Below are 10,755 nucleotides of genomic sequence, written 5' to 3'. Positions count from 1 at the left end.
GAAATTTTCCATAAGAAAATTTCCAAGTTAAAAAAAAAACCCTTCAACATGTGCTATATCTGTCTGTGTGTCCCTAAGTTACCTCTCTGACCCCCTTATCTACCTCTGTACCCCTACACCTCTATACCCCTCTGCAACCCTACACCACTATACCCCTTTACACCCTTACACCCTTCTACCCCCCTGTCTTACTCAAATTTACCTTTGGGTTGAGAATTTCCCTATCACCCTGTTAAAAACTGCATCCCTACAAGTATACCCTATCCCGATTTACTGCCTTCCCCCCCCACCACTGCACAGCATGTGGGATCTTAGTTCCCTGACCAGGGATTGAACCCATGCTCCATGCAGTGGAAGCGTGGAGTCTTAACCACTGGACCACCACAGAAGTACCTGCCTTGTTTCTTTTTCCATCCTCTGAGAGCACTCACCATCATCAGTTCATTACTAACACTTAGATGGCATTTACTATGTGCCTGACACTGTTTTAAGCTTTCTACACACACACACACACCTGATCCTCCTAACAACCTATGAGGTAGATATGACAACACTGTCTTTATTTTACAGATGAGAAACTGAGGCACGGTTAGTCAATGGAGCCAGTTTCCCAGCCAGGCAGTCTCGCTCCAAATCCACATTCTTACCTACAACAGCACAGGGGTGAAGGGAAGACCTTTAAATAGCACGGATCCAAACATCACTCCAGATCATCAAAATTCACCAAGCACGGACTGGCTGCTGTCAGCCTGGCCACATCAGTAACACTGACACGGTTACCTCCCTCAGCCCAAATCTCCATCAAGACCACAGTCTAAATTAAGAGTGAGAACCTCCCCCAAAAAAGATTTTACATAGGTCACAGGACAGTTCAAATGATTTGACAACTGAACCGTATTGTTTAAAATACCCTTAATATAAGCATCTACAGAAATTCAAGTTTCCTCACCTACCAGATTTAAACTGGCTGTCCCAAAAGCTGTCTTCTAAGAACAATTTCCAAGCAAAGAAAGAGAGGATAGGGAAGTAACTTACATATATTTTCAGGACTCGGTTGTTCTCTGACCCACTATAGCTTGTTGGAATAAAAGGATGTAGAATGTAAGGATTAAAAAACAAACAAACAAACAAACCCTCCACCCTCCAATTTTCATCACCTGAACTCAACCAGAGAAAAGCATGTGCTGGCTGTGAGTGTTATTCAATGTTACCTGCCAGAAAAACTTTGAGGTCTAATTTGCATTTCTCTCTTTTAATAAACGTAATGCTAAGGATCCAAGAACAGAACTCAAGAATTTTTTAAAACAATTTTCAAACATAATTGTTGGGTAAATCACATTGTGTATAGTCTTCTCCAGCTTTTACTCGTTGGCCACCTGCCAGCCTACTGTTAACAGATGACAAGAACACTTTGACTCTGAAACTTCCCTTTACATGCTGAGAAGTATTTCTTTCACAGTTCACGCTCCATGGTCACGTGAGAAATAAAGCGTTCGCTCACTTCGGGATTATTATCACTATTTTGTGGATGAGAAAACCGAGGCTCAGAAAAAAGAAGTAAAGACCACACAGCAACTTGGCAGCGAGCTGAGCGTCCTGAATCCCTGCTCCAGAGCCCTTAGTCTCACTCCTGACTGCCTGTATGTGTGGGAGAAAACCCAGAGCAGAAGTTAAGAAACAAACACAAGAGTACCAATCAAATGTAATTGTTATGCCAATCTGAGAGAAATTCCTCACTACTAGCTGTGTGACCTTGGGCAAGGCACTCAACGTCTCTGTGCTTCAGTTTCTTTACAGACTTTTGTGAGAACTAAATGGATTGTAACATTCATATCAGAGTCTGGCACACAATAGTCTATAAAAGTTAGCTTTAGGGGCTTCCCTGGTGGCGCAGTGGTTGAGAGTCCGCCTGCCGATGCAGGGGACACGGGTTCGTGCCCTGGTCTGGGAAGATCCCACATGCCGCGGAGCGGCTGGGCCTGTGAGCCATGGCCGCTGAGCCTGCGCGTCCGGAGCCTGTGCTCTGCAACGGGAGAGGCCACAGCAGTGAGAGGCCCGCGTACCACACACACACACAAAAGTTAGCTTTATTATCACCCTTTGTGTTATTTTATAAAGTATTAGACAATCTAGTTTTTTTTATAAACTTATTTATTTATTAATTTATTTAATTTTTGGCTGCAGTGGGTCTTCGCTGCTGCACGCGGGCTTTCTCTAGTTGCGGTGAGCGGGGGCTACTCTTTGTTGCGGGGCGCAGCCTCCTCATTGCGGTGGCTTCTCTTGTTGCGGAGCACAGGCTCTATGCGCGCGGGCTTCATTAGTTGTGGCACACGAGCTTCAGCAGTTGTGGCTCGCGGGCTCTAGAGCGCAGGCTCAGTAGTTGTGGCGCACGGGCTTAGTTGCTCCGTGGCATGTGGGATCCTCACGGACCAGGGCTCGAACCCGTGTCCCCTGCATTGGCAGACGGATTCTTAACCACTGCGCCACCAGGGAAACCCCTAGACAATTTAGTTTTATTTCCCAATCTCTTAAATGAGTCATCTTTCAACTCCTTTTAGTTAAAATGGAAAAGCCAGTCAGAGGTCTTGTTTGGTATCATGAAAAGATACAATATGACATACAGGCTCTAGTACTGCTCACTTTTATAGCCTCTGGAAGGCTGGACACGCTTATCTCAAATGGACTGCTTAAATTTTAACAGTAACACAACCAACCATGCGAATCTCTCAGTATTAGATATATGAATCTAAATTTAGTAATAAGAGAAACTATTCTAATTTGTCCTTGCTAATATGTGCTATGATTTGTGTGGGAACATTTCCGGAGCTCTTTACCTAGCTTCCTCTAAAAGCATTCGGATTAAAATGCTTATTCTTGGATGTCTATCCTTGGCTCTGACGGAATTTTCCCCGCGTCAGAAAACAAGAACTCCAACTTCAGAAAGCCAACAATGTTTTCGGAGCTAAACCTGTTTTCCTGAAGAACACGTGCAATCAAATCTAACCCCCCAGCCGCTCCAACAAAGACTTTCAACTTTCATGCACTCTCCGAGCACCTCCCCCGCTTTGTACCCGCCCTAAAGAAGCTGATGAACAAGGCAAAGTTCCTGTCCCCTGATGTCACACTGTGCTGGGCAGTTTCACGACGGCTGTGCCGTGAAGAGGAACTGCAACAAGAAACTGAGAAACAGACACATCTCGCCCCTCTGACAGGTAACCAGGAAAACGCCCGCACTGCCGCGAAGTTCCTGCCTTAACTCGGCTATGAGCAAGGTTCCGTCGGTGTCCAGGAAAAAGGTGTGGGCAGCAATGCTAAATTTGTACAAACCACACTTTATACTTTTCAAAATACCACCCTCCCTCCAATTCTCTTCCAAACCACCCAGTGAGGTGGGGCAGGAACCATCCCCACGCTTCTCACACTGAAGTTCAACGAGGTTTCCTGACTTGCTGAGACCTCTGCTATTCGGCCTCATGACAGGGTCTAAGAAACCCAAGTCTGCCGATCCTCAGTCCTTTGCACTTTGCCTGCACATCTTCAATTTAAAGAGCCTTCCAAATTGCACCGGCATAACACAGGGCAGCTCTTGAATATCCCCTTTCCTTTGAGTCTTCGTTCCCATTAAGACTAAAGGACCCCTCTTCTGAAGGTGCTCTACCTTCTCCAAGCCGACAGCATCAATTGCGCAGGAGGTCGGTAGCAAACCTTCCGCGCGGCCCCGGGCAGGCGGGGTGAGGGTGAAACGCAGCATCCGCTATCCCCGCTGCAATCTCAGCAGGTGGATGTCACACCTGGCTCCCGGACGAAACCTTGCGCGGCGCTTTCGCACTCTAACCTAGTTCAGTTAAGCAGCCAAAAGTTGCTTGCCACCAGGTTTGGGCGTGTTAGGCGGGTGCTCCTCCGCAGACCTTCGCCTGCTGTGTGGGCGCTTTTTGTGGAACCGGGAAAAGCCACCGAGTCCGGAGCCCCGCGTCCGGGACCACGCAGGGCGCAGGATTCGCGCTTACTGAGAGTCGCCCTGCGCAAAAGTGCCTGGTGATTCGGCTCCTGCGCCCCTCCGGACCCAAGCCGAGCACAGGGTCGTCCCCACCCTCACCCCCTGCAAGGCAACTCCACAAAAATCCGCCACCCTTACCCAGATGCCCCCTCCTACCTTCTCCCGGGGGCGGGGCGGGGAGGGCGGGACTCGGCACTGCCCTGACCTACCTTGGGGGTCCCCCGAGTCTCCGCTCTGCGCTCGCCTATCTGGCGTCCCTCCCCCTCTCCCCGCACCTCCCGCAGCTCTCGCGTCCCCGGCCCCGCCCGGCTCAACCAAGCGGTGGAAAACCATGTGGGCGCCGCGCGGCGTCTCCTCTCTGGCACGGCTCCGAGCCGCGTTGCGCTGTCACTGCGCCCCCCAGCGGCCGAGAGAGAGAGCAAGGAGGGGGAAGCGGCGCCCTAACGCCGCCACCCCCATCTCCCCGCGCCAACCAAAAAATCCGGGGCTCCGGCAGCAATCCGAGAAGCTCCCCGGGGAAGCGAAGCGCCACTCCCCGGCCTGCTGCTCGCGGGGAGACGCCAAAGAGGCGAGCTGGAAGCCACTCGGGCCCCCTGCGCTCCCCCCGACACCGGGCCCTGGGTGATGCGGGCTGGGGACCGCCGGAGCGGCTGTGCTTCCTTCTCCCTCGGTTCCCTCCGGAAATCCCACCCTACCCCTCGCTGGGGGCCCAAATGGAACCGCGCTTTCCGGGGTCGAAACGAGATAATCACACACCTGGCGGACTTAGATGCCCAACCCCAAAGCTCAAAGCATTCGTCTTCAGCGTCAGTGCTATTGCCTGAAATGATCTTCCTTAGTAATTTGGATTCAAGTCTGCACCGCAATCAATGGGCCCAGCGAGGACCTGCAACTTACCCGGAGCGCGAGCCGCGTCTTTCTGACCTCAGCGGGCTGCTCCCCGCGGAACCCCACTCCGAGGACGCCACCGCCAGCATTCGTTCAACCTAATCGTCCTTGTCCGCCTGCAGCGAGGGTTTGGAAACCCATCACAGCTGTGCCGCGCAGAGCACGCAGATCGCGGTGGAGGCTGGCGAGAAGCAGCCAACCAATACAGAAAGTTTTCACAAATAGAAACCTAAGCCCTGTCAGTACGGCTGAGTGCACGGCGTCCCTCGGCCCCTAAGGAGCTTCAGCGCGCTCCAGCAGCGCCCTAAAGTCTCTAGGGGAAAGAATCTCCCTGTTACCTGCTCCGGTAACAACACGCAGGTGAGCCAGTCCTGGCCCTTCTGCTCGGTAAAACCAAACCCGCACCGCAGTCCTTTTGGTTCCTTAGCTTTGTCCTTTGTCACTTCCAGGAACATGCAAGTGACATTGTGGAACCATGTCAGAGGTATTTTTGGCTTTATTTGCCGGGGGTCTCTCTGAAACATCCCCCTCCTTGGCGCAGCCTGGCGTGGAGTTAGTTAAGGGGCGGCGCCGCGTAGACGCTGCTTCTTCAGATGAAGCCCTAAGTGAGAATCAAGATCAAAAGCCAGGTGAACGCTGGCTGTCAATCACCCGCTTCCGCTGAGGGCAGCCGGTGTGGAGCCTAGATTGGCTTAGACCTGAAAGAGCTCTGGGCATTTGGGGTTCTGTCTCAGGAATTCACGTCTGCTAAAAGCCGACTGGGAAGGGCTTACACTAAACTAGATCAAGAAAGAAAAGGGCATGGGATGTGTGCTAACGTTTGCAGAGTCTCTGCTATGTGCCAGGTACTTTTCCTGATTATTTTCAACATCCCCGAGAATAACAAATCATTTATTCCCATTTCACAGAGGAGGGATCTGTGGCTTAGAGAGGTTAAGTCACTTGCCCAAGGTCACGCAGCCAGGAATTAGCACAGTCAGGCTTTGAAAGCAGATGTATCTAACACAAAACCCCATGTCCAATTGCCACTGTGCCACTAGCAAGACACAGAGGAAGAATGAAATGACACAGAAGGGGCCAAGCCAGAGCCTTTCTAAGGAATATTTAAAGGAGGAATCAGGAGGAAGCTGAGAGAAAGAATCTTAAAACAAAGGCAAATGTCATGCAAAGTAAATCAGAGAGTCTACTAGTCAAAATCAAACAGACAAACGAAAAACAACAACAAGAAAAACTGAGTAGGTGCTAGACCGCACAGAGTCTCAGGCAAGAAAAGTATTCTTGTAGGGAGACTAGGAGATTTTGCACCAAGACGATAAGGTTTGGTCAGTTCCCTCTGAAGCCACTTTGAAATCATCTTTACTAACAGGTAAAGAGGTAAATAGCCCGGCCTATGCACTGTTGTGTGGGGCATTCTATAAATTAGAATGTACACATTCCACATCTAATCACAGATAAAGGAAGCCCACGTTCTGGAGGAGTATCTCTAGAATTAAGAAAATTCGAGGACAGATTTTTCAAATTAGGAATACTCACTGGAAATCTGCCCTGGCCCCTCAGGGATCTGGAAGTAGAATTTTCCAGTCGCTAAATGCTGAGGGATAGGCTTTCCAAGACTACCTTATTGATTGGTCAGTCCTGAAAAAGTCACAGATAATTACAAACCAAGAACCATACAGGAGAAGCAGAGGCAAGTTTTATTTTTCATGGGGAAGGTCATCTGCCAGGTCATAATGCCCTCCAGGCCCCAGGTCTCAAGGGCAGTGAGAGCAAGTACCAGGAACAACTTAGCGCTTCAGCCAGCAGGGCTCCCGCCCGGCACCCGTTGGTCACACACAAAGCTCCTTTGTGACCGGGACGGCCTTGTAGGAGACTAGAAGCCTGGCAGCTGCCTGTCCAAACCCAGCCGGGCTGCACAAGAAGTTATTTGTGCCAGGAGCAGAGATGCGACCCTGCTTTTGAGCTCAGCTGACAGAGCCAGCAAAGGGGAAATCAGCTTCTGTGCAGAGCAGGGAGGAACTGAGCTGAAATGAACAGCAGGAGGAGCTTCAAGAAGGCGCCTAATGGTATGGTCACCATGCAGACATGCAGGGAAGGAGGGACCATCCTGTGTGGGAGGGAAGCCAGGACACACACCAGGGTATCTGAGAGATACCCACTTTTTTTTTAACCCACAAAACCCCAAATCTGTATGATTCCATTTACATGAGGAAGCTAGAATTGGCAAATTCATGGAGACAGAAGATAGAATAGAGGGTACCAGGTCCTGGACGAGGGAAAATGGGGAGTTGTTTCATGCGTACAGAGTATCTGTTTAGGATGCTGAGAAAGTTCTGGATATGGATAGCGGTGATGGTTGCACATTACTGCAAATGTACTAAATGCCACTGAAGTGTATTCTTTTTTTTTGCCGTATGCGGGCCTCTCACTGCTGTGGCCTCTCCCGTTGCGGAGCACAGGCTCCGGACGCGCAGGCTCAGCAGCCATGGCCCACGGGCCCAGCCGCTCCGCGGCATGTGGGACCCTCCCGGACCGGAGCACGAACCCGCGTCCCCTGCATCGGCGGGCGGACTCCCAACCACTGCGCCACCAGGGAAGCCCCCACTGAAGCATATTCTTAAAAAATGTTTAAAATAGTGTCATGTATATTTACCACAAAGAAATATATATGTATTTTATTATAATAAATACATATGTACGTATTGAAAATCTACTATCACGATGTGACACTTCTTTGGAGTAAAAGCCCAAGTGAAAGCACGATGCTAAGAGAGGGGCCCCGACCTCTGGGGATTAGTTTCTTAAATTTTAATAAATCTTGCTCTCTTTTGCTTTCCTTTAGGGGTGTCAGAGACCAGCTTTGGGGAAGGAAGACGAGTCCTGCCATTTTACTATTTGCTTCTGCTGTGATAGGTAGCCTGGGGTTTGTTAGTGGCACACTCAGAGATACCCCGCCCTGAAAGAGCCTCTTTACCTGTAAGAGACAGAGGCGGTTAAAACAAAAGGATTGTAACCCCAGGTGAAAATACTCTTTGCTTCAAGGAATACCAGGCACGGACAGTCCCACAGCTTCAGGCAAACCCCGATGCCCAGGGTCAGCTTGTTCCATGGAGACGTCAGGATGAGGGGCCTGTGCCCCTGGCCTGACAGATAATGAGTAAATATTGTCCTCTATTCCTCCTCCTCTCTCTCTTTATCACACAATTCCTGCTTTTGTTTCTGGAGATGCTCTCAGCTGGACGAGTAGAACCGGAAGCTGCACCTGTTCTCTGGTCCCTTTTCATGATGAAAAATGTGGTATGCACAAAAATCTGAGGTCTCGCATGAGTGCAGTGGTAAACGGTTATCTGCGTTAGAACTAAAAATAGTAAGTTGTTTGTATTCTGTCTTGCCCACTAGATTGTGGACCCAGAGGGCCTTACTTACTTATTTCTGAATTCCTTCCCCCACAATGCCTCCTCCCCAGGACCCAGGCCTGTACCTTCATATGTTTTAGGTGTTTCATTAAAATTCCAACTGTTCATGTGGCTTATGGGGTGTGATTTGAATGCCATCCTACAAAAGAGGAAGACATTCAGCTAAGATTATCCCATGTTTGGGGACAGTTAGTGTGTCCAGAGTTCAGTCTTAGTCAACATTTAAAGTGTTCTTTACTGTGGTCTCAACCCAATTTTCAGTCTCTTCTTTCACCCCTGCCTCAATTACTCTGAGATTCACAATGGCCCACCAACTGCTCTGGGAGAATTCTTCATATTTTCCTACCCTTTGTAACTCAAGCCATTAACCACGTCTTATATTTTTCACACCTGCTTCCCAGAGGTGACCCTTCAGTGTTTCATGCCTGACATTTCATTAGTTTCTGTAGGAGCCTTCTTTTCCACATGGACGGTTTGATAAGGAAAGGCCGAAACACCTAGATAAAATCCTATATGGCTGGTATTGAATTTTTCTCCAAAATTCTGTTACCATAACAAAGTTACCTTATTTTTCTAAATTTTTTTTCTAAATTTAATTAAGTTTAACTTGGTATCTCTACCTGAATAAGTGGCAAGAAAAATATGTCGTGTGTTAGAGAGCCTTGCTGCCTCCCTAGATTTTCTCAAGAGCCCACATGCTTACGTAACGTCCGAGGAAAGATTTCTAGTTTTTGTTCCATCATGGTCACTGCATGATTCTCATTGTTGAAGTCGATTAATTTGGGAAGTTCCATCACTCTGTGCCAAACGTGGGTGTAAGGATCCTTCACCAAGCTCTTAGGGATGCATTTACTCAGCATCCAAATGTCCCTTCAGAGAGTCTGACCCTGTCTCACAGGTCCTCTCTGTCCTTCCCATCAAAAATAAAAAAAATAAATAAAAGTAAAAAGTAAATAAAAAGAATCTCTTTTCCTTAGCTCCTACTTGAAGAAGCTGCTTCCCACTCAGGCAACTCCTGCCTTTTTGCTTATCGTATGACAAAACCACAATTACACCAAATACAAAAATCTCTTATCTCTGACCCGGGGGACTCAAAGCCCTGCTGGCCCTTTCCAGGGAGGTAAGAGAAAAGTGGTCTCATTCATTCAGATTTTTCTGCAAAGCAGTAAGAACAAAACAACTGAGTTTCTTAAGAAATTATTTTGCCACATGAAATTTAAAAATTAAAAACATTTAACGTGCCAGTACAATGAATACCAATGGATGAATGGAAGTTACGTCTCTATAACATAGATGGATCCAACCAACAGCTTCTCTCTCACTGATTCATTTCAGCAGCCATTAAAATCATTCAGCTTTATTTGATGTTCTGATTTCATGCTCTCCAAGCTATCTTCTATTTAAAAATTGATTTTCTGTGTCAATTTGCCTACAGGGAAATGAGATGCTGACCAGCCAATATGGGCATTCCCACCTACTCCATTTCCCCAGTTATGTTTCTCACAGTAAATAGTAATAAATTATCATTCTTGCTTATATATAAAGCTCCAGTGAGTTTCATCAGATTAAATCAGATCCTGTGATAGGGAGGACAGTGTCCCCCAAAGATGTCCACATCCTAATGCCCAGAGCCTATAGTTATGTTATGTTGCATAGTGAGGGGGAATTTAGGTTGCAGATAGAAATAAGGCTGCTGGGGCTTCCCTGGTGGCACAGTGGTTGAGAGTCCGCCTGCCGATGCAGGGGACACGGGTTCGTGCCCCGGTCCGCGAAGATCCCACATGCCGCGGAGCCGCTGGGCCCGTGAGCCATGGCCGCTGAGCCTGCGCGTCCGGAGCCTGTGCTCCGCAACGGGAGAGGCCACAACAGTGAGAGGCCCGCGTACCTCAAAAAAAAAAAAAAAGAAAGAAATAAGGCTGTTGATCAGCTGACTTGGATGATTCCCCATGGGTCCATTGTAATCACAAGCGTCCTTATAAGTAAAAAAGGGAGGCAGGAGAGTCAAAGTGATGCAAGCGACAAAGATTCAACCAGCCATCTCAGGCTTTGAAGATGAAAGGAGGCCATGAGCCAAAGAATTGCAGGCAAGATCTAGAAGCTGGGAGAGACAGGAAATGGATTCTTCCCTGGAGCCTCCAGAAGGAATGTAGCCCAGCTGACACCTTGATTTTAACCCCATGAGACCCATTTTAGACTTCTGACCCCCCAAACTGTGCAATAACAAGTTTGTATTGTTTTAAGCCACTGAATTCTTAATATTGTGAATCAGCAATAGGAGACTGCTACAGCTCTACGATAGGGAATTGTTACTGCTATAGTACAGACCGCAAGAGACTGAGTGATTTTATTTATTTATTTTAAAATTTATTTATTTATTTTTGCTGTGTTGGGTCTTCGTTTCTGTGCGAGGGCTTTCTCTAGTTGCGGCGAGCGGGGGCCACTCTTCATCGCGGTGCG

Source organism: Lipotes vexillifer, unplaced genomic scaffold, assembly GCF_000442215.2.
Source record: "Lipotes vexillifer unplaced genomic scaffold, Lipotes_vexillifer_v1.1 scaffold384, whole genome shotgun sequence".
Lineage (NCBI taxonomy): Eukaryota > Metazoa > Chordata > Mammalia > Artiodactyla > Lipotidae > Lipotes > Lipotes vexillifer.
Note: the sequence above shows the minus strand (reverse complement) of the source record.